Genomic DNA, 27,697 nt, shown 5'->3' with positions numbered 1-27,697 from the left:
TCACGTAGATAAGACAGGGGAGGTGCAGGATTTTGCAGTTCTATTCCTTATTGTAGAAAGTAAGAAGTCCTCAATGATTACACTTCAAACACCACAAAATCTGTTACTGAAAACCACCCGTAATAAACTTTAGATCACACCAACAAAGAGAAGAGATGCCAGATACTGGGGGTCATTTACTAAGGGCCCGATTCGCGTTTTCCCAACGTGTTACCCGAATATTTCCGATTTGCCCCGGGATTTTGGCGCAATCGGATTGTGGCGCATCGGCGCTGGCATGCACGCGGCGGAAATCGGGGAGGCGTGGCCGAACGAAAACCCGACGGATTCGGAAAAACCGCCGCATTTAAAAAACAAAAATGTGTCGCGGAGCTTGCACTTACCTTCACTCAGCCCGGCTCGGTGTATTCCAGTGCGTTCCGGGGAACTTTAGCGCAGCAGCGCCACCTGGTGGACGTCGGAGGAACTGCCATAATGAATCCCGGCCGGACCCCAATCCACCGCAGAGAAGGCGATGCTGGATCGCGAATGGACCGGGTAAGTAAATCTGCCCCACTGTGTGTATTCATTGTACAGTCCTAGATCTGACACAGTACAGAGGAGAAGATCTAGGATTATTATTAATTATCCCCATTGTTTTACAATAAACAACTAAAGGATTTATCACACGAATAGATCATATGTGAAGATTTCATGTAAAGCATAACTAAACCTTTGATGTAAAATGAATAGAGCAGGGGATAAATGTAATATTTCAGTAAGTAAAGCAGTTTCTTTTTTTCTACTTCTTTCTCCTGTATTGAGCAGTGTGTTTGGAAGCCTGTCCACCGTATACAGATAGGCAGATTAATCATTAATCACCAAGAGTAAAGATAATATTCCTCTTGATCAGGGATGGATTAAAACTGCTATGGGCGCTGGGCTGTATGAAAATTATAGCCCCATGTCTGGAATCACTTCCTACATATGGTACTAGAATCAGATTCTTGGGGAATGGAGGATGTGTCCCTTCTCCGTGTTCTGTTGTTTCAGAAGCTTTGTAGGACTTTTAAAGGTCCTGAAAAGGATGTTGTGTACTAGGATTTTATGAGTGAAGGTCCTTCACAATATAAAATTTGGTGGGGTTTTTCGGTGGCCATGGGTCCACTAGAAGGTTTGGGCCCCAGGCTACCACCCAAACCGCCAATATTATAATCCACTACTGCCCTTGACGTCTCAGCTCTCTTAGGAGATAAGACTATCCAGGGACTGTCTGTAAAGTTCTTAGAGACTTTATCAGTCTTCTTTATCTCTCAGCTGTCAGTGGATACAGGCCAGAAAGAAGAGGCCGGACCGCCGAAGTGAGGGGAGGTCGCCATGACGCAGCCTGGTGGGAGGGCTAGTAGTCAAGGGGCATAACAGTAAAGAGCGGGAGTTGCTAGGGGGCGTGTTAGCAGGGACCGTTAGGGAAAGTCAGTCAGACATCTTTTACAGAGAAAATAGGTCATACCTGAGGTATCTCCTGAGATTGATGGCTGACATTAGTGCCCTGATAGGGCAGCTTCGGGCTGCAGCACAGCAGGGAGACAGGGAGAGCGTGTGGAGGCGGGTGGAGGCGGCGCTAGGACCGGGCCATGACGGGACGGCAGGCGCAGGACAGGCAAGAGAAGTGGAAGCTGCCGGGAGCGGAGAGCCGGCGCGGGGGTTGCGGCGCTCCAGGAGGACGCGGCCGCCGAGCAGACTGAGCCCGGAAGCGACCCCGAGGACCCGCCGTCGGGTAAGGAGCCCCTCCGGGGACCCTGGCGGGCGAGCGCCAGCGGCTCAGAGCGCGAGTCGCAGGCCTCGCTCGAGCAGGAATCCGTCCACCCCGGCGGGCCCAGCGGAGAGGGGGAGGAGGCGCTCACCACAGCAGACGCCGAGGCCCTCATCACCGGGACTGCAAGGCAGCCATGCCTCCAGGACAACGAGGCCCCCACCTGGCGATGTTCCGGTCGGTGGGGGGGCCTTTGCAGGAGACACAGCGCGGGAAACTCCAGGCGCATCCCGCCGGCAGGAGGCTGAGGCCGGGCGGTCAGAAGTCACAGGGAGGCAGGCGCCCGGCAACAGGCTGGGGACAGATCCGGCGGCACAGCGGGGAGCATCCTGTTCGTCATGCGGCAGCTGTGGGAGACGAGCTGGCAGCATCTACAACTCGGGGAGAGAAGATGGGACGAGTGAGAGAAGTCTGCAGCGTCTGGAGTCCAACATGGCCGCTGGTGGGGACACAGCCCTCATGCAGCATGGTGAGTGCTCTATGTTTGTACAGTGTGGGGGAGAGGAAAGGGGGGCTAGTACAGGGGGTGAGGAGACTAGTACAGGGATGGTGAATGAGTTACGTTCATTAATGGGGAGCGTGAAGGACTTACTGGCGAGGTGTGAAAGGGGAAGCACAGGGGTATCTCCGGTGGCGGCATGGGTTCCATGGAGCGGGCGAGAGGTGGGGCGTAGGGAGTCGGGGGTGACGGTTTCGGTTCAGACGGAAAAAGACAAGGATGAAAGGGTGCGGATAGATGACAGAGCAAAAGGGGAAGTGTATGTATGCTTTGAAGGGTCACCAGGGGAACATGTGAAGAAAGAAGTAAAAGAAAAAATATGGAAGGACGAATATGTAGAGATATTTTCATTACTTCCATTGGGGAAGTTTAATTTGGACAAGCCCAAAAAGGATGAGAATAAGAAAGAGGAGGAAGAAAAGAAGAGGTGGAGATTGATTCCGCAGACATTTCAAAATTGGCTGAAAGCGTTCTGTATTTTGGCAAGCGTAATAGAGGAGAAGTCCCCGGAGAAGCGGTTGGGGATGTTTTGTTATTTGGATGCGATTGCGGAGGCGTATCGGGCGTATGGGGGGCAGACGTGGTTGCGGTATGACGAGCGTTTTCGTCAAAGGAAGGCAGTACGTCCCAATATTCAGTGGGATCAGAAAGACATCGGGTTGTGGTTAAACGTGATGGCGCCAGTAAAATTTGGTCAGTCCTTTCGAGACGGGGCCGGGGGGTCAGGGCAGAGTGGGCAACAGAAAGAGGGCACTAGTGGGGCCGGAGGAAAAGGGGTGTGCTGGCAGTTCAACGACGGCCAGTGCAAGTATGGGACGGGATGTAAGTTTAGGCATGCATGTTCAGCATGCGGGGGATCGTCACATGGGGCAGCGCGATGCTTCAAGAAGAATAAGGGCAGACAGGCAGGAGACAATAGTCAAGGGGGTGACGCCAGTGAAACTAGAAGAGATGGAGGCCTTTCTAAATAGATACCCAGATAAGGCGAGGGCAGGGTTATTGAGGGAAGGTTTTAGGGATGGGTTTAAAATTCCGCCTCCAGAACATGAGGTTCCTTTCTCCTTAAAAAATTTAAAATCGGCACGGGAACATCCGGGGGTAGTTCGGGAAAAATTGGGAAAAGAGGTCCAGTTGGGGAGGATGGCGGGGCCCTTTAGGGAAATTCCGGTTCAGGGCTTGGTGGTATCACCGTTGGGAGTGGTACCAAAAAAGGAGGCGAATAAATTTCGCCTCATACACCATCTTTCATACCCAAAAGGATTGTCAGTGAACGATGGGATAGCACCGGAGTTGTGCTCGGTGGCTTATACTTCGTTTGACAGAGCAGTTGAATGGGTAAGGGAGTATGGGGTTGGGGCGTTAATGGCAAAAACAGACATCGAAGCGGCGTTTCGCTTGTTGCCAGTCCATCCAGAGAGTTTGCGGCTGCTGGGTTGTTTTTGGGAAGGGGCGTATTATGTGGATAGGTGCCTTCCCATGGGTTGTTCTTTGTCGTGCGCATACTTTGAAGCCTTTAGCTCATTTCTTGAATGGGTGGTCAGGGAGGTGGCAGGGTTAGAATCCATTATACATTACTTAGACGATTTCCTTTGCATGGGGCCAGGTGGGTCCTTGGTATGTCAGTCACTGCTATCGGCAACGGAATGGGTGGCGGAGAGTTTCGGTATTCCGTTGGCGCACGAAAAGACAGAGGGACCGACAACGTGTTTGGTGTTCTTAGGAATCACTTTGGATTCGGAAAAAATGGAGTGCAGATTGCCAGGGAATAAGCTGGAGGCTTTGAAAGCGGAGGTGGGGAGAGCGCATAGACTAAAAAAGATTACACTTAAGGAATTGCAGTCTCTTTTGGGGAAGTTGAATTTTGCGTGCCGGATTATTCCAATGGGGAGGGTGTTTTGCAGGAGATTAGCGGGAGCAACGGCGGGAGTGAAAGCAGGTCACCACTACATACGGCTATCAAGGGACATGAGGGAGGATTTGGGGGTGTGACATGAATTTTTGGATAAGTACAACGGGAGATCTCTAATGATGGAAAGAGCGGTGAACGATTTCGATCGGGAATTGTTTACAGACGCGGCCGGGTCAGTGGGGTTTGGAGCTTATTGTGAGGGGCAATGGTGCGCGGCAGAATGGCCAACGGACTGGGTGAAAACAGGCCTAGTGAGGAACCTGGCGTGTTTAGAGCTTTTTCCGATCGTGGTGGCGGTGGAGATATGGGGGAAGCGGTTCAAGGACAAAAAAGTGCGGTTCCACTGCGATAATCAAGCAGTGGTGGGGGCGATTAACAGCCTTACGGCTTCTTCGCCACCAGTGGTGCGGCTGCTGCGGAGATTGGTGTTAACTTGCTTATCCCTGAATGCGTGGGTAGTGGCAGTGCATGTACCAGGGGTCAATAACTCGTTAGCTGATGCTTTGTCTCGCCTACAGTGGGAGCGGTTTCGAGAGCTGGCGCCTGGTGCGGAAGAAGAGGGGATCCCATGTCCAGAATTTCTGTGGGAGATAGCCTTACCACGGCGGGGGCCTTGATTCAAAGGTCCCTGGCTGGAGGCACTTGGTCGGCGTATGGGGCGGCGTGGCAGCAATGGGAGGAACTCATGGCGGAGGTTGGGGGCACGGGGGACGATGACAAAAAGGTAGTAGCATTATTGGTATGGTTGGGTAGGGCAGCAGTAGCTGGGTGGTCTGTCGCTAGAGTGAACAAATGGCTTGCAGGGGTGGGTTTTGGTTTTCGGCTGCGTGGATTGCGAGATGTGACAAAAGAGTTTTTAGTAAAACAAGCAGTGCGGGGGTTTAGGAGAGGAAAAGGGGGGATGGATAGAAGGAGGCCTGTGTCATTTGGGCTTTTGGAAAAATTGGGGGTGATTGTGGGGGGGGTGTGCGTTTCACAAGCAGAAGTATGTTTGTTCAGATTGGCCTTCTCATGGGCTTTCTTTGGGGCATTGCGCATAAGCGAATTGGTAGCCAAGAGTAGAAAGGCTGTTGGAGGGTTATTGAGGGAAGATGTGTTGATCAAGGAAGGGAGTGTGGAATTTTGGATACGGAGGTCTAAAACGGATCAGATGGGTAGGGGAAAAAGAGTGGTGTTGCGGGAAGTTAGGGGATCACAGATGTGTCCGTTGTATGTTTTGACGAGGTTTTTGGGTTTTAGGGGTGAAAGAGCGGGCCCTTTGCTTTCCCATTTGGACGGGTCATCATTATCGGTTTTTCAGTTTTCGGCTGTGTTTCGTAAATGTATCGAGCGGGTGGGATTAAGAGGTGAAGATTTCGCTCCGCATTCGTTTAGGATCGGGGCGGCAACCGAAGCTGCAGCATGGGGTTTAGGGCCGGATATGGTAAAGCAGATTGGCAGATGGGAATCGGGGCGATATCGGTCATATGTTCGACCGCATTTGGTGGCGGGAAATTAGTGGATTGCAGGTGGTTGGGGAAAAAACACGTTTTGCTTAGGGGGGGTGTTGTTAATTTTCTTTATCATTGCAGGTTCAGGTCCTTACATGGCATGGATTTTCGGGCATTCGTATGTGTACTGGGGTGCACAACGGGCGAGTATGCGTCCGGAAGGTAGGCAATTGGGTTTTAATAGAGATTTGTTGAGAGTGAGGTGGCTAGGTTACAGGGGGATGAAATGGGGACAGGTTTTAGAGGAATTTCAGAGGTGCGTGGTGTTGGATAAAGTCCCTGAAGTAGCAATGTTTCATATTGGGGGCAATGACTTAGGAGCCCGGCCGGTAAGGGAATTAATTCGTGACATAAAACACGATTTGTTAAAGATGAGGGTGTTGTACCCATCATTGGTGGTGGGTTGGTCGGATGTGGTACGTAGGAGGAATTGGAGGCATGCTCGGTCGGTGGGGCGGCTGAATAGAGCTCGGGTTAAGTTGAATCGGGCAGTAGGCGGTTTTGTGGCCAGAAATGGTGGGATAGTGGTGAGGCACCATGAATTGGAAGAAGGAAGAGGCGAATACTGGCTGGGAGATGGTGTGCATCTTAATGCAGTGGGTATGGATTTGTGGGCCCTTGGCATACAGGGTGGTCTGGAGAGGGCATGGAGGTTGGTGGGGGGCGCGCATGTTTGAGGTGGTCAAGACATGCGTGCTGTGGCGGGGAGGGAGGAGCAAGGTCCTTGGAGTTGGTGGAGTGAAGGGGTAAAAAAGAGAGCTGGTGGATAGGATTCATCTATTTAATTTGGTGGGCCGCCTGGGGGATGGCGGTTTGGGCTCCCGCTGGGTGGTGTCCCGGGGAGTGGAAAAAGGAGTAGAGACGGCCATTACTGCACTCTTGGTGCCCTTGAATCGGAGGTGGCGGTTTGGGGTAAAGAAAAGTAGGGGTGCAGAATGGCGGTTACTCAATTTTGTTAACTCCAAGGACCTCACTTCCTCTTTGATTAGAAGGGGGGGGAATGTTAAATTATTCAGCAGTTTGACTGTGTTTATTGTTGTATTGTTAATAAAAGGCTGCTGTGGCCAATTTAATCCAAGCAGGGTGTGTGAGTCTTTTTTAATAGAAGGCAATATAGGTTTGGCGGAGAAAAGGAGAGGTTGAGAAGAAGAAGAAGACGGAAAGACCAGACTCAACAGTGCAGCGTCAAGAAGAGGCCGGACCGCCGAAGTGAGGGGAGGTCGCCATGACGCAGCCTGGTGGGAGGGCTAGTAGTCAAGGGGCATAACAGTAAAGAGCGGGAGTTGCTAGGGGGCGTGTTAGCAGGGACCGTTAGGGAAAGTCAGTCAGACATCTTTTACAGAGAAAATAGGTCCCACCCACCCACCCTATTTTCTAATGAGGGAGGGTGACAAAAAATATTTTGTCATAGCAGCTAAGGGGGCGGGGAGGGAGGAGCAAGGTCCTTGGAGTTGGTGGAGTGAAGGGGTAAAAAAGAGAGCTGGTGGATAGGATTCATCTATTTAATTTGGTGGGCCGCCTGGGGGATGGCGGTTTGGGCTCCCGCTGGGTGGTGTCCCGGGGAGTGGAAAAAGGAGTAGAGACGGCCATTACTGCACTCTTGGTGCCCTTGAATCGGAGGTGGCGGTTTGGGGTAAAGAAAAGTAGGGGTGCAGAATGGCGGTTACTCAATTTTGTTAACTCCAAGGACCTCACTTCCTCTTTGATTAGAAGGGGGGGGAATGTTAAATTATTCAGCAGTTTGACTGTGTTTATTGTTGTATTGTTAATAAAAGGCTGCTGTGGCCAATTTAATCCAAGCAGGGTGTGTGAGTCTTTTTTAATAGAAGGCAATATAGGTTTGGCGGAGAAAAGGAGAGGTTGAGAAGAAGAAGAAGACGGAAAGACCAGACTCAACAGTGCAGCGTCAAGCTGATTTACACAAACTGCTTGTATAAGGAAGAGAAACTGAGCAAAAAAGGACACAAAAACATATTGTAACATCCATGCTGGTACTATCCTCGCTCTGAGGATGCAATGATTGTGTCATTGTGTTTCACTCTGACATTGCTGTGTGAACACTGCTTTATGTTTGCTGGCTGCCTTGATTGTTTCTGCACTACACCCGTGCCGTCTCCTGCAGCTATCATCTGGTTTTTCAGTTGTTAACCTGCAGTGATTGACAGGTTTCCTCTCTAATGACCTTCCAGACATGGGCCATGATTTTGTTATAAGCTCTTCCTGGTCGGTGCTCTGTGCTTGCTTTATTATATCTTTTGGTAAGCTCCTGGTATGCTGACATAGTGTTTCTGTATTCTGACCTGTATTCTGGTATCCTGACTGGCCTGTATTCAGACTCTTTTTTTCTGTGTTGCAATTTTGTACTACATTTGTCCTCTTTGTTGTGACCTGGTTCTGGAGATTATTTCTTCAGTGTTTGTCTTATCTTCCTCTTTGTGTTTTGCACTTTGACGTGCGGAACGTCTTCTAGTTGTCTACCCAATATACAGGATGAGCCAGGCAATAGAAAGGGATACCTAAAAATTGGGTTTAGCATTAGGGCCCACTGTCTGTGTCACCTGCCCATTCACAATTGGAATTCATATATGTTGACTATTATCATCTGCACTATTCATGCAAGCTTGTTGCCATATGTACTTCTCCCATAGACGGCAATGGCCGCACGGAGCAACCGTACCGCTCCGTACACCGTGAAAAAATAGGACATGTCTTATCTTTCCCCGTGTTATGCGCCATGCGCCATGGATCGCTATGGAGAGGGGAGGGGTCATCCCTCCTCCTCCACTTCGTGGCTGACGTATGACTGCCTGGCCACAGCCGGTTGGGCATACATCAGTGTGCATGAGGCCTAAGCCATGCTGAAGACAAAATGAAGACTGTTAAGTAGGAACCCTGGGGTGCTGTGATATCATGTAAAAATACTAAACTGTAAGAGATTTGTATCTCCGACAGGGATTCTACTTCTACAAGTACACTGGAGAATTGTCCTCACACTGCTGTGCTCTTAGCACTGATCTGCTGGTTGAATACTACAAAAGTCAATCAGAGCACAGAGGCGGGGCTGCTGAACAGTTTAACGCAGAAAGCTAAGAGCACAGCAGTGTGAGGACATTCCCCAGTGTACAAAGTCCAACTACAATCCTGAAATATAAATCTATTTATCACAGTCCTGCTGCTACTAACAGCACAAACACTGGTATGGTCAGACTGCTACCGCACACCTTATATGGTCAATTTTGCTGACATGTCTGAGGGTTGAACAATATGGATGCTTTCTTCTAAAAACAGCACCACACGTGATCATGGGTAGTGAGTGGTAATCCATATATCTCTACACAGCTGAGCTGTAATACCAGCACAAACATGGTTATGTGAAGAAAGGTGCCATGATTTTAAACCTCCGGACAAGTATGCTCACTCTTATCAGCTACATCCTCAAGTCAATAAAAAGGTAAAAAATGGAGTTAAAGCTAAACAAACACCTCTCTTAATAGAAATAATTGTTTCTATATAATAATATATAATAAAAATGACTTAGAAGTATTATATTCATGTCTTGCTGTTTGCATCGGCTTAAAACACAGGTATGGCAATTGTGTTGTGATAACTCCCTGGTGTCCCTCCTGTGTATAATCCCTTCCCCCTCGGGCCCGTGTTGGTGTTTGATTAACCTGTGTTCTTTTTATAGCAGTTGTTTATAATTTGTTTGCTGAGTTAATGAAAGGAGCAGCAGAAGTGCCGGGATCTTCAATATTCTGTAACCTAGGATGTGAGCGCTGTAATGATATAATACTCCACTCCCGCCATCAGTACAGCTATCCCACTACTAAACATATGCAGATAGTAAACAGGGGGTGTATCTGTATATTACACCTTATATGGGGTCAATCAGTGCTTATAACAGAACAGGCTGGCAGATGATTCCATTTATAAACATATAGGGGGAGATTTATCAGGAATGTCTGAGGTAAAAGTGTTCTAGTTGCCCAAGGAAGCCAATCAGAGCTCAGCTTTCATTTTATAAACAGCTGTGGGAAATTTAAAGCTGAGCTCTGATTGGTTGCCATGGGAAACTAGACCAGTTCTACTCTCAGACTCTTCTGATGAATCTGCCCACAGTGTTCTGTCACATGGTGCGTTCTTGGTCCGTTCTTAAACAGACTGAAAACGCATCCCTTTTTAATCCATTTAAAAACTGTCCAAGAACACACTGGGGCACATTTACTTACCCGTCCTGGCGCGATCCCCGCTTGGCGCTGTCCGACAAGGTTTCGGAGCTGCCGCGATTCACTAAGATCATGCTCCCGATTTCCTGCATCTGTCGTTTCCCCGCTGAGGTCCGCCGGAGTTCACCTTCTTCTTCCCGGTGCATGTGAGTGCTGATCTTGCGACACAATTTAGTTTTTAAATTCTGCGTTTTGTCCGAATCAGTTGGGTTGTCCGACGGCTACGACCCCGACTTGTGTCGCATGCAAGCCAGCGGTGATGGGCCACAATCCAATCGGGTGCGCCAGAAAAACCCGGGGCAATTTCGGGCAAAATGGTAAAAAGTCGGGAAAAGAAAATGCGGTGTTCAGACCCTAAGTAAATGTGCCCCACTGTGTGACAGTACCCTAAGGATATAATACAATTAAAAACAAGTGTCTATGGGGGAGATTTAGCAGAAGTACAGTATCTGAGGTAAAACTGTTCTGGTTGCCCATGGAAACCAATCAGAGCTCAGTTTTCTTTTTATAAACAGCAGTAGGAAAGTCAAAGGCGAGCTCTGATTGGTTGCCATGGGCAACTGATAAATCTCCCCCTATAAACCCAATCAAAACAGAATAGTTCTCAAATGTGAGCCCTTTGTCTTATACAGGCAGTCCCCTACATAAGAACACCTGACTTACATACGACCCATAGTTACAAACGGACCCCTTGTAATTGGTAAGTTATCGTACTTTAGTCCTAGGCTATAATAATCAGCTATAACAGTTATCACAGGTGTCTGTAATGAAGCTTTATTGTTAATCCTGGTTCTTTTGACAATCCAAGATTTTTAAAATCCAATTGTCACAGAGACCAAAAATAATCTGTCTGGGGTTACAATTGTAAAATATACAGTTCCGACTTACATACAAATTCAACTGTATACAGGAAGTACCTAAAGCAAGTCTGTTGGTATTAAATCACCCCTTAAAGGGAACCTGTCATCAAGAACAGGCACAATGAACCATACTGATACAAACACTGTGCATTGCGGTTCATTGCAGGTGTCCCAGCTTAAATCTGCCTCCTCCAACAGTAAAATCGCTCCCCAAATTTCTGCCTTCTGCCTTTGTCTATGCTGGGCCTGCCCATTGGTGCATGGTACTGCCCACTAGGGGGGTGTAAAATTTAGATTTTCCTTTACATTTGAAACCCTATGCTGGTAATATGACATTCATGATTCATAGAAGCTAAACATTTCACATTCAGCATAAATCTACATCATGAGGTGCTTGGACAAAATGCACATTATGACACAGCCTGACCGGTGTTGAACATGTCTGACTGCGAGGGGGCATCTTTATTGACAAGGGCAATGGCGATACCTTGCTGTCAATGATTTTATAAATTTATGGGAGGGATAATAGAAGAACAGCACAATGAAGACTTCTATGAAAATATATTCTACACCAGTGGTGGCGAACGGGTGCCAGAGGTGGCACTCATAGCCTTCTCTATGGGCACTTGTGCCATCATCTGAGTTCGCCAGACAGTCCCAGGCAACCCAGGACCCTGGAAACTAATCTGAAACTTATTCCCCTGTATTGGCTGTCCTCAGGTGCCTTTACAATTTAAACCTATGACAGAGCAGGAAGTAATAGGTTACTGCTTAAATTGTCGCATTGGCACTTTGCGGAAAAAACTTGGTTTTCAGTTTGTCGTTTGGGCACTTGGTGTCTACACGGCTTGCCATCGCTGCTCTACACTATCCCAACGTGTATAGGAAGGGTGAACTAAAGCTTATTAAAACATAACTTTTAATATATTCAATAAAAGGTCATAAAGTACTTCTGACCAGAGCCACACTCCATCTCATAACACCAGAAGAAATGGAGAGCAGTAATAAAGCAGACAATTCTACATCAATACACAATGGATAGATCTCAGATCAAAACATAATAAACCAGAAAGATCTCACCCATGACAAGGAGTCAGGAGCCACGGAAATCGTGCAGGAATATGGAGCGGCTACCGTCAACAGAAGGGGGTCCCAGACCAGGAGAAGATGAAGGCACTGCATCCAGGTATCCCTAAAGCTGCTCTGTCCCTGCTCCCCAGAATAGCTCCTGTCCTAACAAGGACAGTCCTTGGAGATCCCTACAATCTAAAGGTGCCTAGGATTGCCTTCCCACACTATCCCAATGGATCACAGACTGTCCCATGATTGCTAGGATTTTCGGCTTTGTCCATGATAGATGTCTATAGGCTGCCGCCTCACGATGTACTTTTGATGTGGAAAGTCTCTTGCATTCATCTCCCCCTGAATTAGAACATATAACTTTTCATTTTTTTTCCACAGCTTTTTGTTTGACAGTGTGACGAATAGTATTAACAGCTGCTGCCGTGGGGTCATAGGAAGCAGAACAATGTGAAAACCGCGACAACAACATTAACATGAGACAACAAGTCAGCAAGCAACCCAACCTCCCGAGCCTCGCAGCCCTGCACTGATTGATTCCTGGAGCTCGTGCACAAGGCCCTGGTACGGCAACAAGTGGCAGCTGTCGTCAAGACGTGTGACACGCAAGAACGCAGCCTTTCCTTCCCTGACTGGGAAATAAGCGGAAATGCCAAGAGCCCTATGGCACGCCACATTCCACCTGCCAGGCTGCAGGAACTTAACACTTCTGTCCCTGCGCTGGTTATACCCTTTGTAGAAGATTGCACATCAAAGCCTACCTCTTTAACGTGTCTATCTAGTTTAATTCTATACATGGCTAACCCAACCTTCCTCAGTGTTCCATATTTACAGCTATGGAAGATGGATTTATAGATACTTCAGAGCCCTATAGAGGCTAAATATATGCAATAAACTGTATCTATTTATATATTATCGTACATAATATTCAACCAACATTCTACTCTCCCCCCCACATACATACAAGAACACATGGTTGGGGGTTCAGCACCCCTTGCCGCAACTTCTTAGCCCACCTGTACCAATGTTCCACACACATTTTTGGATTAGTAGAAGTTAACAGCAAAGACTAAGAATAAACTTTGCACCAAATTAAATTAAAACGCAAGCAGATGTTGTAAATGCATGTTAGCAATAATCGTATAGAAATAAAAAATGATAAGATAATTAGATAATTATGGTGAGAAGTCGTGTGAAGGTCTAAGATGCCAATCTGTGCTCCGGAATGTACAATATGTAACATTAATTCTTCTACTGGAAGCAATGCAAGTTTTGAGAGTTCTGCTGACTCGGCAAAGTAATTATAACACCATACAGTATGTGTGATGTAAAGCTATAAAAAAAAAAAAACAAGGATATCTATACTATTTTTATTAATTTAATATGAACAAAATTAAAGAGTAAAGAGCCTTCTGAGCATTTTTTAAAAATTAGCAAGAATCAGGAAGCCTTAACTGCATCTTCATCCTCATTCTGTGATTCCAGTGCAGCATGATGTGGTCCCCTGATCTTCTAGTCCCTATAGGACCAGAAGTAATGAGAACATGGGGGGCTCATTTATTTACTCGGTCCTGTCACGATCCAGCGGCGCATTCTCCGACGAGGATTCGGGTCTTCCGGCAATTCACTAAGGTTGTGTGCCCGATGTCCACCAGGTGTCGCTGCAGCGCCGAGGTCCGCCGGAGTTCACCATCCTATTCATGGTGCATGTAAGTGTGTGTCAAGCGACACTTTTTTTTTTAAATAGCGCATTTTTCCGAATCCATCGGGTTTTCCCACAGCCACGCCCCCCGTTTTTCGTCGCATGCAAGCCAGCGCCAATGCAACACAATCCGATTGTGTGCACCAAAAACCTGGGGGAATTTGGCGCAAAACTAAAATTTTGGAAAACCCGGTGGAAGAACGCAAATCGGACCCTTAGTAAATGTACCCCTGTTAATTTTTCCATATATAATGCTGTAATAAAAAATATAATTGAATACAGGTCAAATTAGTATCACACATAAAGGACAATTGTGGGTCAACCGAGTGCACAAACAGGCAGCAAATAGGGGAAGTGTGCAGCACATTTTGGCCGGCTGGAACCCTTTCTTCGAACATTCAAGAATTTAGTAGTGGTTTACAAAACGTGGATAATAATTGTTGTTTTTTTTCATGTTGCAACAATCACTTAAGGAGCAATCCACTCAAGTCCACTAAAACCTGTGAGAACACGTCCAGGAGTCCAGTGATATCAGTACAATGGAGAGACATGTAGAGGCCAGGTTATGGACACCTGACCTGTAATCTACAGCTTAGCCTCAGGCTATGAAGCTACATACCAAAGAACAATTCATGTCATCAATTGCCCACAGCAAAGTTCTGGACAAAAGATCTACTCAACTCTAAAAGTTCTCAAAAGTGAGAAGACCCAGACCTACTCAGGGTCAAATACTTCATAAGCAAGTATGATGGATTTCCTGTAGGTTTTACAACTACACACAATGCAAACCACTAACAGATCATTGTAAAGCATCTTATACAGCTCCTTCAAGGAGGAAAGTTCATCCCTAGAAGGTCATATTAGAATTTCTGAACATTTACTTTGCAGTATGATGGTATCATTGAAAAATTGCCTTCTACAGGGTTGTTCCTAAAGTCCAGGGTGACCAGTGTACAATAGTAGTGAAAGTTGTCACAGGAAATCTCATACTCTAAATTAAGGGTAATCTTCTCAAAAGGTGGTCTTTGAAGACTATAAGACTATACAGGTGAATCCATTATCAAACTTTTTTTCATAGTTTCCTTATTCTGATATCAAATATAAAAAAACTGTAAAAATATTTCTTAGGTTCCATAACTGTAGGGCCGTATTGGACAGGGGTCACTGGTTCTTCTTGGTAGTGGATCCATTTACATATGATCTGTCTGGTCTCAGAAAAAATGGAACTGTCAGTGAATGTGGGAGGTCAACATATATATCAAAAAACTTATGTTTAGGTTTTGACCTAGGGCAAAATTCAAAAACTTTCAATTGCAAACTCCATTTCTTTCCAAGTTGTCCGAGTTGGGACATGTAAGTTACAGTTAATGAACCATATTTCCCCTTGAGAGTTCAACTGGACAACAGCGGTCTTTAGGAGGACACTGCAAAATTACTTTGTTTACCTTATATGAGAAAGACAGACCACTCTGGTCACAGGGATTTTTTTTCCTTATCTAGGATATTATGAATACAGGCGGTCCCCTACTTAAGAACACTCGACTTACATACGACCCCTAGTTACAAACGGACCTCTGGATATTGGTAATTTATTGTGCTTTAGTCCTAGGCTACATTGATCAGCTATAACAGTTATCACTGGTGTCTGTAATGAAGCCTTAGTGTTAATATTGATTCTTATGACAACCCAACATTTTTAAAATCCAATTGTCACAGAGACCAAAAAAAGTTCTGCCTGGGATTACAATGATAAAATATACAGTTCCGACTTGCATACAAATTCAACTTAAGAACAAACCTACAGTCCCTATCTTGTATGTAACCCGGGGACAGCCTGTATTAGTCAATTCAGAAATTTCTAGAATATTAGCCACTGCAGATTTTCAGTGGATTTGGGTATTAGCATATGAATGTGGCAAAAGGTATTTAAAAAAAATACTAATATTTAACTTTGTGCAAACTTTTGTCATTTTGGGCTCATTTGAAAACTAAGCTCCCATCTTACAATACATCTTTACACTTTGTGTTCATAACTAACATGGAAACATAATGTTGGCTTAGGGTAAGTTGGGCCATGCTTACACAGAAGAGTGAAGCAATGAAAAGTGCCACATCTAGATCACTCTATAAAACTATCACTTTCATTCAGGCACATTCTATTCTGTCCAAGTCATTACCCATGTAATAGGAATCTGCCAAGAAAGTATAAATCAGGTCTTGCATGTAAAAGCAGTAAAAAAAAATGTGGATACCTCTATCTATGGATGTATCTCTCAACCAAAGTATATGAATTTACTCAAAATATAAAAATGTGTATTAAAGGGGTTGTCCATTGCTTGTTTTTTTTCCAAATTTTTCTCCATTCAAGCAGCCATTTTTTTGGTACAAATCCCAGAAGCCACATTTAACTAATTTGTTGGTTCAGTTGACCACAATATCTACGCCCACCTACATCCATTCTACTAGATGGTAATCCTTCTTCCTACTGGTTAGGGCTATGCATGCAATCTCCTACCAAATTTTTCAAAGTAGAGAATAACTTCTACTTTAGTATTGTACTATTCGGAGCAAAAAAGGTGAAAGTTACTTTATCTTTTAGAGGCCAATGAAGCCACAATGGGTCACATGTTTAGTTTGATGTTGTTCCTATGTGCAACAATTAAAAAAAAAACTATAAAAACTATAACATTTTTAAAACTGTCCTCACCTACTTGAAGTAGAAGATGAGTGGGTCAATGTTGTCACTCAGCTCATATTTACACACACAAGTTAGGTTAGGCGTATTTGAGCAAATTTTTTGAAGTACTTTTTATATCCAAAAACTGTTGAGATTTTTAGTTTTTTAGAATACTTCTCAGCGCGTAGAGTGAGAGTTTGACAGCCACATGCTGTTTCACTGTGTTATTTACAGGGGAACCACATCAAATTTACATGTTTCAATTGTAAAATTCTTGTAGCAAATAAAAGAAAAAAAAAACTAAATAAAATGCATTCAGTTCTTGAAGTACAGTTTTGAAATTCAAATGTTAAAATCCCAGAGAGAAACCCACATGACATCCTTCTACAAACAGTATTACAGCTCTGAAATGTAAAGGCTATAATTGGGCTGCCATATTAATACATGAGCCCTTTATTTACCTCCGATTTTATACTGGAGCAACTGGATTCTGTAAAAAAAAACAAACATGCCATGTACACTAAGAGTTTGCATGTAAGGAGCTATTTATTCTCCCACCGATGGGTGGAATGGCCAATTCCTTGGGATTAGATATACTGTCAAATGCACAGTATGGATGATGTCATCACTTCCTGTCTGACAGGAAGCAATGGATAACAGTTTGAAACATCTGGGGCAACTTATGGGGACGGGGGTTTATATGAAGGCTGACTATCTATTTTTTTTTAATCTTGGAACATAATTATCCCTATCTACCATACCGAGTGTGAATAGACAACCCCAGGCATCCAGACAACCAATGGGTATGGCAGGTCCTACAGGTTCCACGCTTTATGAATCTCTTTCATTGAGAAGATATAGAAATACTGTAGAATCGTTAACTCTTCCAGCACTCAGCAATGGATATTTGGCTATTTTTCAGTGTCCCAGAATCCAGTATTACTGAATTTAAGTCAGCTCTCATTAAAGGAAGAATACTTAAGATTCCAGGGAAATAATGACCATTCTGCCCCAGGCGGTAATTAGAACAGAATTCTTCTTTACCTGCACTACAAATTAAACATCTTCTTTATTGCCTTGATACATGTTGTATATTTTCCACACCAGGGATAAAAGACAAATATGGCTGGTGTAACTATAGATGGGAAGGGTGGGAGTAGATACAACTGGACCTCGAGGGTCCAGAAGTCTCACAGCAATACTATATACAGGCGGTCCCCTACTTAAGAACACTCGACTTACATATGACCCCTAGTTACAAACGGACCACTGGATATTGGTAATTTATTGTACTTTAGTCCTAGGCTACAATGATCAGCTGTAACAGTTATCACAGGTGTCTGTAATGAAGCTTTAGTGTTAATATTGATTCTTATGACAACCCAACATTTTTAAAATCCAATTGTCACAGAGACCAAAAAAGTTCTGGCTGGGATTACAATGATAAAATATACAGTTCCGACTTACATACAAATTCAACTTAAGAACAAACCTACAGACCCTAACTTGTATGTAACCCGGGGACTGTCTGTATTGTAATTTATGGAGGGGATTCTCAATTTTATGTTGATTTCTTCTAAATTCTAAGAACTATTAGTCTTAAAATGGTGAATGTTGTTCCCTGGCCATAACATCTCAAGATCTTAGAACTTCTGACTACAGGCGGTCCCCTACTTAAGAACACTCGACTTACATACAACCCCTAGTTACAAACGGACCACTGGATTTTGGTAAGTTACTGTACTTTAGTCCTAGGCTACAATTTTCAGCTATAACAGTTATTACAGGTGTCTGTAATGAAGATTTATTGTTAATCCTGATTCTAATGACAACCAAACATTTTTAAATTCCAATTGTCACAGAGACTAAAAAAGTTCTAGCTGTTATTACAATGATAAAATATACAGTTCCGACTTACATACAAACTCAACTTAAGAACAAACCTACAGACCCTATCTTGTATGTAACCCGGGGACTGCCTGTAATGTCTTCTTTATATTACAGGCGCAATATAATTCAACTGGACCAAATAGAGATCACCATTAGGTTTTAGGGTGAACAAAGTTTAGTTTTTTTTAATCCATTGGGAGATCAAAGAGCTTGAATTAACACCATGTGAGTGAGACCAAACTATAATTTAAAATTTTTCATAAATGCTGCCCATAAAAATATACATTTTTGCATTTCTTTACAAGAGAGTCCAGATCAGATAGTGCTATTTTCACTCCACCTATAACAGTGATGGCTAACCTATGGCACTGGTGCCAGAGGTGGCACTCAGAGCCCTTTCTGTGGGCACTCAGGCCATCACCAGAGAGGACTCCAGGTATCTTCCTGCAGTCGCAGACAGCCCAGGACTTGCTGTGCACAGAGCTATTTTAAAGTGACAGTGCTACCTGGGACTATTTCCTGCTTTATTGGTGTCCTCAGGGGCTGGTATCAATGAAAACTGTGACAGAGAAGGGAGTATAAATCACAAATTACATTTCTGTGTTGGCACTTTGCGATAAATAAGCGGGTCTTTGTTGAAGTTTGGGCACTCTGTCTCTAAAAGGTTTGCCATCACTGACCTATAAGATCCTCTGATAAGGTAAAGGTCCATCTTCCCAAATTAAGCAGATACTGAATTTCTACAACAGTTTTAGATAGATGTGTCTTGGAATAGATTCAAAAGATCAGGTTTTGGCAAGAATTTTGAAAACAAATAATTTGTTGATCGTAAAGGGAGAAGAACTATAGAGAACTGATACTACTTCTGATTTAATTTACTCCTGGTTTTGGTTTCTAATACTTTATATAGGCAAAACCTGAGCCTGTCTATAAAGGGTCTATAAAGGGTCTATATATGTATATCAAGAATGATTTACTACCACAGCTTTTAGTGCATAGTGTCCAATCTGCAGATAACATGTTATAGAGCAGGAGGAGATGAGCAGATTATACATAGTGTTCTATCTGCAGGCAACATATCAAAGAGCAGGAGGAGCTAAGCAGATTATACATATTGTCCAATCTGCAGGTAACATGTTATAGAACAGGTGGAGCTGAGCAGATTGTACACAGTGTCCTATCTGCAGGCAGCATGTTATAGAGCAGGATGAGCTGAGCAGATTGTACATAGTGTCCTATCTGCAGGCAGCATGTCATAGAGCAGAGGGAGCTGAGCAGATTGTACATAGTTTCCTATCTGCATGCAGAATGTTATAGAGCAGGGAGAGCTAAGCAGAACGTACATAGTGCCCTATCTGCAGGCAGCATGCTATAGAGCAAGAGGAGCTGAGCAGAACGTACATAGTGCTCATCTACATGCAGTGTGTTATTGAGCAGGTGTACATGAATTTTATTAACAAAAAGTATATATCTACTCAATCTGCTCAGCTTCTCCTGATGTATAATGTGTTTTCTATAGATTGGACTTTATATGATAATGAATATCTCTAATTATTACTACATATCAACAAATCTACACCGTTATGCCAAGGGTCGAAAACACAAGTTGATGATTGTAATTAACTATGGTCTAAATCAGCTACTGTATGACCAATTCTCCCAGACATCCCCAAAAATAATCCACTACACAAACAAAGGACTACACAATTGATGAAGCCCAGAGGTATTATACAGCATTTCCTATGTACATAAATAAATAGAACTATAGCAGAGCTGAATTGGTCATTTAGCATATCGGGCAGTATCATCTGTACATTGGGATATACCTAGTATAGAAATTTGAGTAGGTTCATAAACAGGCAGTCCCCGGGCTACATAGAAGATAGGTTCCTAGGGTTTGTACTTAAGTTGAATTTGTATGTAAGTCGAAACTGTATATTTTATAATTGTAGCGCCAAACAATTTTTTTTTTTTGTCTAAGTGACTATTGGAGTTTCAAAATTTTTTGCTGTAATGGGACCAGGATTATCAATAAAGCTTCATTACAGACACCTTACAGCTGGGTCACAGTGGGCAGAGGGGTCCGTCTGTAACTAGGGCTCATCTGTAAGTCGGGTGTCCTCAAGTAGGGGACCGCCTGTACTATACGAACTAAAACTTTCAATAATATATAGTATGCTACAGATATACCGCTCTCTTCTCCTGTGGGGGATTCCTGTCTATGGTTTAGGGTTAAGTACTGCTAAAATTCCAGGTTCGCATGACTTTGAGACCTTCCTATCAGGGCCGGATTAAGGGTGGTGGGGGCCCCTGGGCGCAAACTGGTGGGGGCCCTTTCAACAATGTTTTTGAAAGTGTATAGCTTGCCAGCCCCCTGCAGTATATAGCCTTCCAGCCCCCTGTAGTATATAGCCTGGCAGTCCACTGTAGCATATAGCTAGCCAGACCCTGTAGTATATAGCCTGCCACCCCATGTAGTATATAAACCCTGCCAGTCCCCTGTAGTATATAGCCTGGCAGTCCACTGTAGCATATAGCTAGCCAGACCCTGTAGTATATAGCCTGCCACCCCATGTAGTATATAAACCCTGCCAGTCCCCTGTAGTATATAAACCATGCCAATCCCTTGTAGTATACATCCTGCCAGACCCTGTGCCATAGTGGTCTAGGATGTCAGCTGTGTCAGTGAGACACAGATGCCATCGCTGGGGGAGATCACGGATGCACTGTCTTGGCTGCTGTCTTGGCAGCATGTTGTGATCGGACGCCGACAACGTGACGTCATCACTCGCCGCTGGCGTCCCATTACAACCTGCTGCCATCCTAGAACCCCATGTGCGATGCGGGCGGCCACGGGCCACAGCGCATCGCACACAGAAACAGTCAGCGACTCAGCCTGGTGGGGGCCCCTTAAAAAGTGAAAGTGGTGGGGGCCCCGGGGCTAGAGCCCCAGGAGCCCCTCCTTTAATCCGGCCCTGCTTCCTATGGAAAAAAAGTTGAAAATCTGTGTGAAACTATTTACCATAGGGATGCTAGCAGGTTCATTGATCCTTTTTGGTCATATATACCATATATACCTACTTAAATCAATCAGCCCATGATGCGGGCTCCAAGTCCTGTACAAATGAGATGCAAGTAGATTATGGAAATAATATCGAAAGGGAAATAACATTTCCAAATGATCCCTCCAATCCATTGTTTCAGTATGATAACTTTTATAATGGAAATGTTGAATACATTCCTGCCATAGCCATGTCTGGACGCAGCACATTTGGCCCCCCCTGAGGGGATACTAATACGTGCCCCATGAGAATGGTCAGGTAGAGAATCCCTGACCTGAGGGTTGATTAATCCTAAATAAAGCTGATGGAGCCTGTGAAATGAGGAAACAGATAACAATTAACATTCCATCCACCTGTTCTTGGCCTGTGGATAAACATTTGGTTTACTCCTTCCAGCAAATTCATCCAAATCTCTGGATTTATTCTGCACTTTTTCCCAGTTCCAAACCAAAAAATCCCTCTTCAATAACAAAGGCGATTAGTTTGTGGGCGCAGATATCGTACGGAACGTCCAGCCTTGTTTACAGTTTGTATCACAAAGGAATGAAAAGTAAGACTGTATCCATTCTCACCCCTATACATGTACATAGCACCAGCACCTTCCACAATACACATCATAGCTAGTCCCCTGTGTTGCGCACATTGATTAATATTACCCAGCATGCCCCTGACCTATAATACGATGTAATAACTGTCTCCTATCAGGTGAGCAGATCAGCAGCACATCTCATTTTTATATTACTACAGACTTCACACCACTGGATATTAAGATGTAGCAGAGCTGAGTTTATCCACTGATAGACCTTAAAGTGATATCACTCAGGGCTCCTAAGACTCCTATCTGTAGGTCTAATAAAGAGTTAAATCACAAACATTCAGCAGCTACTTCTGGTGCAATTGATCCATGTGTACATGCGTCCATGGCTATTAACCCCTAATTTGCCACTATTTGTGTTAATAAGTGGTAACTGGAGAAAGGAAACTGGATTCTCTATTGATAAGTCTCTAGTTTGCTCTATGGCAAAGCAATAATCAATAGGCACTTTTCACAATCCGGTCTGATATGATGTCCTGTCCACCTCCACTAAGTGTTTTCTTAAGTGAGCGCATTGACTATTGACATAGGACGAAGGCTTCCATCCATCATCAAAGCGAAGATACAAACATCATTATTACTATTATTAGTATTACCTTTCGTTGGCCTTTTCTAATATTGCTGACAAATCCCATGTCATGGTACACAATGCACTCACGTTGATGTTAAATAAGTAATATTGCTTATTATAGTAAGTATTATAGTAAGATAATAATAACTTTATGTTAATACTATTGTTATGATATAATATATGATAATATATTATAATAAAATAACATAAATGTAAGAAATACTAATGATAAAAAATGATGATAATAAAATGCTACTACTACTACTACTAATAATAATAAAAAACACCATTAAAATAGAAATAAAAGTCCAATAATAATATAATAGTGCTTGTCCTAGTAGTAAAAGCAATAATTATAGCATAGTAGTAGCATACTATTACTATACTATTACTATTCTAATAGCATAGTAAAAGCAATATAAAAAAGTGTAATAATTAAATTATGTAATAGTAGGTATTACAAAAGTAATAGTAAAAAAGCAGCAATAATTCTTATTATACAAGCAATACTAGTAGTCGTAGTAATAATACAGCACAGTCATTAGTAGCAATGACACATCCCAGTGAATCAGATTGTACGACTTTGTCATCATAGTAATAATAACAGTATTATATCAGAAGGGTTATGATAGAATAATATAATCATAGTATATTATATACTTGGAATAGAACAGAGTAGTAGGATTATAATAATATCATAGATAGCAAAGATAACACATACCAGTATATGTCATAGTAATGGTACAATAATATACCACAGTGATGTTTATAGTAAGTATAACAATATACATATATTATAATAATATGGAATGTTAGAATAATAATGAAATCCCTAGTAGCAATGTCAGACACGTCCCAGTGAAACAAAATATATCACAGTAATAATAATAGTATAATAATATAGTATGAGGAGGGTTATCATGAAACTATCAGGATATTATAACAGTTGTGAGTATAATACAACACATACAATAGCACAGTATAGGATTAGAATGAATGCCCTAGGAGCAGTGACCGACACATCCCAGTGACTGCTACTTTTCCAACACAAGATGTGCTGGATCCATGGAGGGCGCAGGGCACTTCCCGAGTATCCAGCAGCAATCCTTGCAGGATAATTCAGTTACATCATCACATGGCAGGATGAGCTCTATGCTGTGCAGCTGGATAACAACTTCTGCTGCTCTTTTACACCCATCCCTTGTAATCTAATAGAATAGTAATTATGGTGGAGGGAGCAAAAAAAAAAATAAAAGCTATGCTATGGAATAGAATTCTCCATGTAAGGTTACAGCTGATGTTAGACAAGGTCCTCTGCTCATATTTTACTCTGTCACACAGTCTGGGATGTCTTCCAGATGCATGTTATAAATCTCCTATCTATGAATTGTCTTTTGCTCCAACTCTGACAGGTATACAAGATCTGAGTATGAGTAAGTGTACTCAGGCTTGTAGGTCAAGGGGATTTGTATAGAATAAGGAGCTGGTGACTCCAGAAGTCAATGCTGTCCTAGTCTAGAAGCATATAACAGGTTCAGATACTTACAATGCTTGTCCAGTGGGTCTATAGAATTGTCTAGATGTGTAGATAAAGTCCACAAACTGCTCTGATGTAGCCCTGGTGTTTAGTCCAATTAAAGACCAAGCTCATGTTGCTTTTGTGGGAGGCACAAAAATTAAAGGGGGAGTCCACCCCCCACCCCCTTCCCAGCTGCTGATCTATAAAGATGTGGGAGGCTTTTGGTTGGTCCAAAGGGGGGAATAAAAGAAGAACATGAATTACCTGCTGAGGCTTGTGTGACTGCAATCCCTCCAAGGATGTGTGATCTCTGATCAGCAGCTCAGGACTGGTCTCAAGGTAACCACTCCCTAAGAATGAGCCAGGCAGCAGCTGCCTTCAACACTTACAGAGCTGGGAGGTCTCTCTCTTATCAGCCACCAACAATTGGTCATCCAAGTTTTTGATGGGTTTCCATGTTCCCTCCAAACCTGGGAGTCCTGAACAATGAATCTGAGGAAGGGTCAACCACCATAAAGTCTTTACACCCAATTTCCTGCTACAGTTAATTCAACACCTGGTTAGTAATAGCTTCTTGCAACCCTACAGAAGAAGAAGTAGTATAATAATATAGAAGTGCTCAATAATCCAACACCATAAACCCAACATCCAAAATCCATGGTGGACTCTTCATGACTCTTCATGACTCCAATCCAGTCTCCAGAAACACATTAAGAAGAAACTTTACATCAGCCACAAGTCCTGCAAAACTCTTGCTGTGTTGTCTTCAGCCTGTGCACTGCAGCTAATGCTGGCACCAAAGTGTTTTACTGTCATCCAGAAAGCAGCAGCTCCTCCACACCTGACAACACATCCCCAGAGCAGGTGTGAGCTTTACCATGTAATCACTATAATAGGGACAGCAGGGGACTCCTCTCCAGAAAGATGTCAGGATGGAAGATTCTCCTGGAGCAGCAGTCACTCCCTACTCTGAACCTCCCACAGCAACTCATTGAGAAGTCATCTGTAGGCTGGAGTTATGTCGCCACCTAGTGTTCACTGGACAAACTGGAAACAAATATCCAAGAAATAAGTGATACTTTGGGTCCTTTTTTGATACTTTAAAGGAAATCTACCATCAAATTCTAGCATGATAACCCAGGGACACTTACTTATAGATCCAGGCACTAGAACTGTGGTAATTTTCTTATATTTATTATCCATGGCCTCCTTACTTCTAAAATCTTGTTTAAAATTATGTTAAGGAGCCTGAAGGGCTACGCTTGCCCCTCTGTGATCTGGCTTTACAGGAGGTCTCAACCTCCACTGGCTAACTTAACACTTCCTGTTGTATGGTCAGTGTTTAGAAAATAGGGGGGTAAGGGCGAGACAGTGTAACAGCCTGTAAAGTCAGATAACAGAGGGACTAGAGTAGTTCTTCATAAGCCTCTCTGTGATGTCATCAGCAAGAAGATTTTAGAAGGAAGTAAGCCATGGATGTCAAATATAAGAAGATTTCCACAGTCACGGTGCCTGGATCTATGAGTAAGTTCCCCTGGTTTATCATGGTAGATTCCATTTGAAAGGAATCTGTCACCACATTTTCACAAATATAACTAGTGACAAGTTCCCATGGAGTCCTAATTAGTAATTGACCTTTCTTTTAGCCAAAATATGTTTCCACATCCCCATAAATACATTTTATGTTATATTACCTGGCATAAGAGGGGGCGTGTACTGCTTGGATGGACCCTGCCATCTACACCTCCCCATGTCCCATGGCTCTTCTCAGTAATCAGCACTTAATGTCATGTGACCAGGGGGATGTCATCTAAAATCTATTAACCAGTTACATTTGCAATGTCTAAATGCTGCTGTAACAGCATGCTGTGATCTCATGTAATCAGATACATACATGGGGTAAACATTGAAAATGTAAATGGGTAAAGGACCTTAGATGACATCACCCTGGTCACTCTCTTAATATTCCATACAGCAACAGCGAGACCTGCCAATCAGGAACAAGGAGGCAGGACAATACAAGTAAAATTAAATATGCAGGAATTACTTAGTGCGATTGGACTTACATCAGGTGAGTTACATATAAGTTTACAAACAGTTTTTTTAACATTTCAGCCATGGAAAAGAACCATTTAGGAAGGGCAATACTTTGTAATCATAGTACTGTATTTAAGGAAGTATTTATTTGGGGTTGGGTTAATTTAAATGACAGGTTCTGTTTAAATAACTGTCAAAACTCTACTATTTAGGACTCATTTGTCATAGTAAATGGAGCATTTTCATTGATAGCTATTGATTAGCAAGTCAATGGTATACAAACCTATCCGAGAAGGGCTCATGCGCAGACTGCCACAAGGACATTCACTAGTGAATTTCTGCATGATATCAGTTTTTCCATAATCATATTATGAATGATATGTTTTAAAACCAGTAATTCAGGGTAGAAAATGAGTAATCCTGGGTGAGCGTATTTATTCATTTTGGCAGATTTTGCATTTTTCAGGCACCAAATAAAATCTGAATCTTTTCTGATTCGCTTCTGATTTGCTTTGGATAAATCTTGTAAAATGCCGGCTAGCTACTGCCGTCTTTCATCCAAGAACTCGGGATGGGGAGGTGGCAATGGAAAAATGACTTAAAATCGGAAAAAATAGGAGGCGTTTGTGATAAATAAAGTGTTTTAGAGGACAAGGGCTGATTGTAAACTGATCGGTTCCCATTGATTTGATTCAGATCTGAAATGAATCTAATCTTTGATAATTCCCAGAGTTTTTCAATGGGAGGTACAGAAACTGTGGTAAAGTAACATTATTATCTTATAGCATCATATATAACCCACTATGTAATTGCCTTTCGTTAACTTGTGTGAGCCAGAGACCTCTTCTCCTTCAGGTAGGTTCACACCCGAACTGAAAATGAAGATGGGGTATAAGTGTCTGATGAATTGGGTCTGGCTGCTAGGACCCCACTGATGTTATAAAGAGGGGGGTCCTGTCTCTGGATAAATGGGATGAAGGTGAATGTGTTACACTCATTTTACCTCTATGGGTTGGCTGAACACACAAAAACACTCCAGTTTGATCCAACTAACTTGTAATGGGGTTTGTCCGATAACATAACTGAACTCCAACATAACCTCATATCCATTGAGAAATCAATGATATAAGTATAAGCACAATAATCACTAAATGATAACATTATTATTTATGATGAGTAAGAACACTTTTAGTGGATGTTATCTAACATAGATATACTAGTACACTTAATCTAAAAACCAACGAAACTGTGAAGGGGAGGGGGGCTACTGATATGAACAATTGGGGCACAATACACAAAATAATACAGAATATAATACATTATAATAGTGCAACACCTTGAAAGTAGAATGGTTGTAACAGAATGTAATAGTAATGTAACAGTTTAATATTACTGTATTAGAAGAAATAGAGCATAGTAACATATATAATATATTGTAATATAATATTATATATATATATATATATATATATATATATATATATATATATATGTGTGTGTATATTTTTATATATGTATGTAATATATAATAATATATAATGTATTTATATATGTGTGTGTACAGTATATTTACATATATGTATGTAATATGATATATATGTATAATAGTAAAACAATATGTCGGTAGTATAATAGTAATATCAGTTTTGTAATAGAAGCAATAGATTTTTATTCAGAGTATTGGTATAATGGACATAATAGAATATAATTTAGAATAGTAGTATATTAACACAACAGTGCAAGAGGTTTATAAAAGTAAAATATAAGTTATTGAATGTTATATAAATA

General features: G+C 42.9%; 1 protein-coding gene across 11 annotated transcripts in view; it reads right to left on the bottom strand.

Annotated features, from left to right (window-relative positions):
• Positions 1-24,799, bottom strand: part of LOC140133559 (sodium channel protein type 5 subunit alpha-like) — a 286,670-nt gene extending 261,871 nt beyond the window's left edge. For 10 of the 11 annotated variants that reach the window (XM_072153872.1, XM_072153881.1, XM_072153869.1 and 7 more), the window contains exon 1: positions 24,137-24,799. The gene's annotated coding sequence lies outside the window, so the exon portion shown is untranslated. Of the gene's footprint in view, positions 1-23,899; positions 24,064-24,136 lie in introns of those variants that run through there. The other variant, XM_072153871.1, reaches the window with a different exon arrangement.
• Positions 24,800-27,697: the final 2,898 nt, after the last annotated feature.

This window comes from Engystomops pustulosus, chromosome 5 (genome assembly GCF_040894005.1).
Source record: "Engystomops pustulosus chromosome 5, aEngPut4.maternal, whole genome shotgun sequence".
Lineage (NCBI taxonomy): Eukaryota > Metazoa > Chordata > Amphibia > Anura > Leptodactylidae > Engystomops > Engystomops pustulosus.
This window is presented reverse-complemented; position numbering and strand designations above follow the sequence as displayed.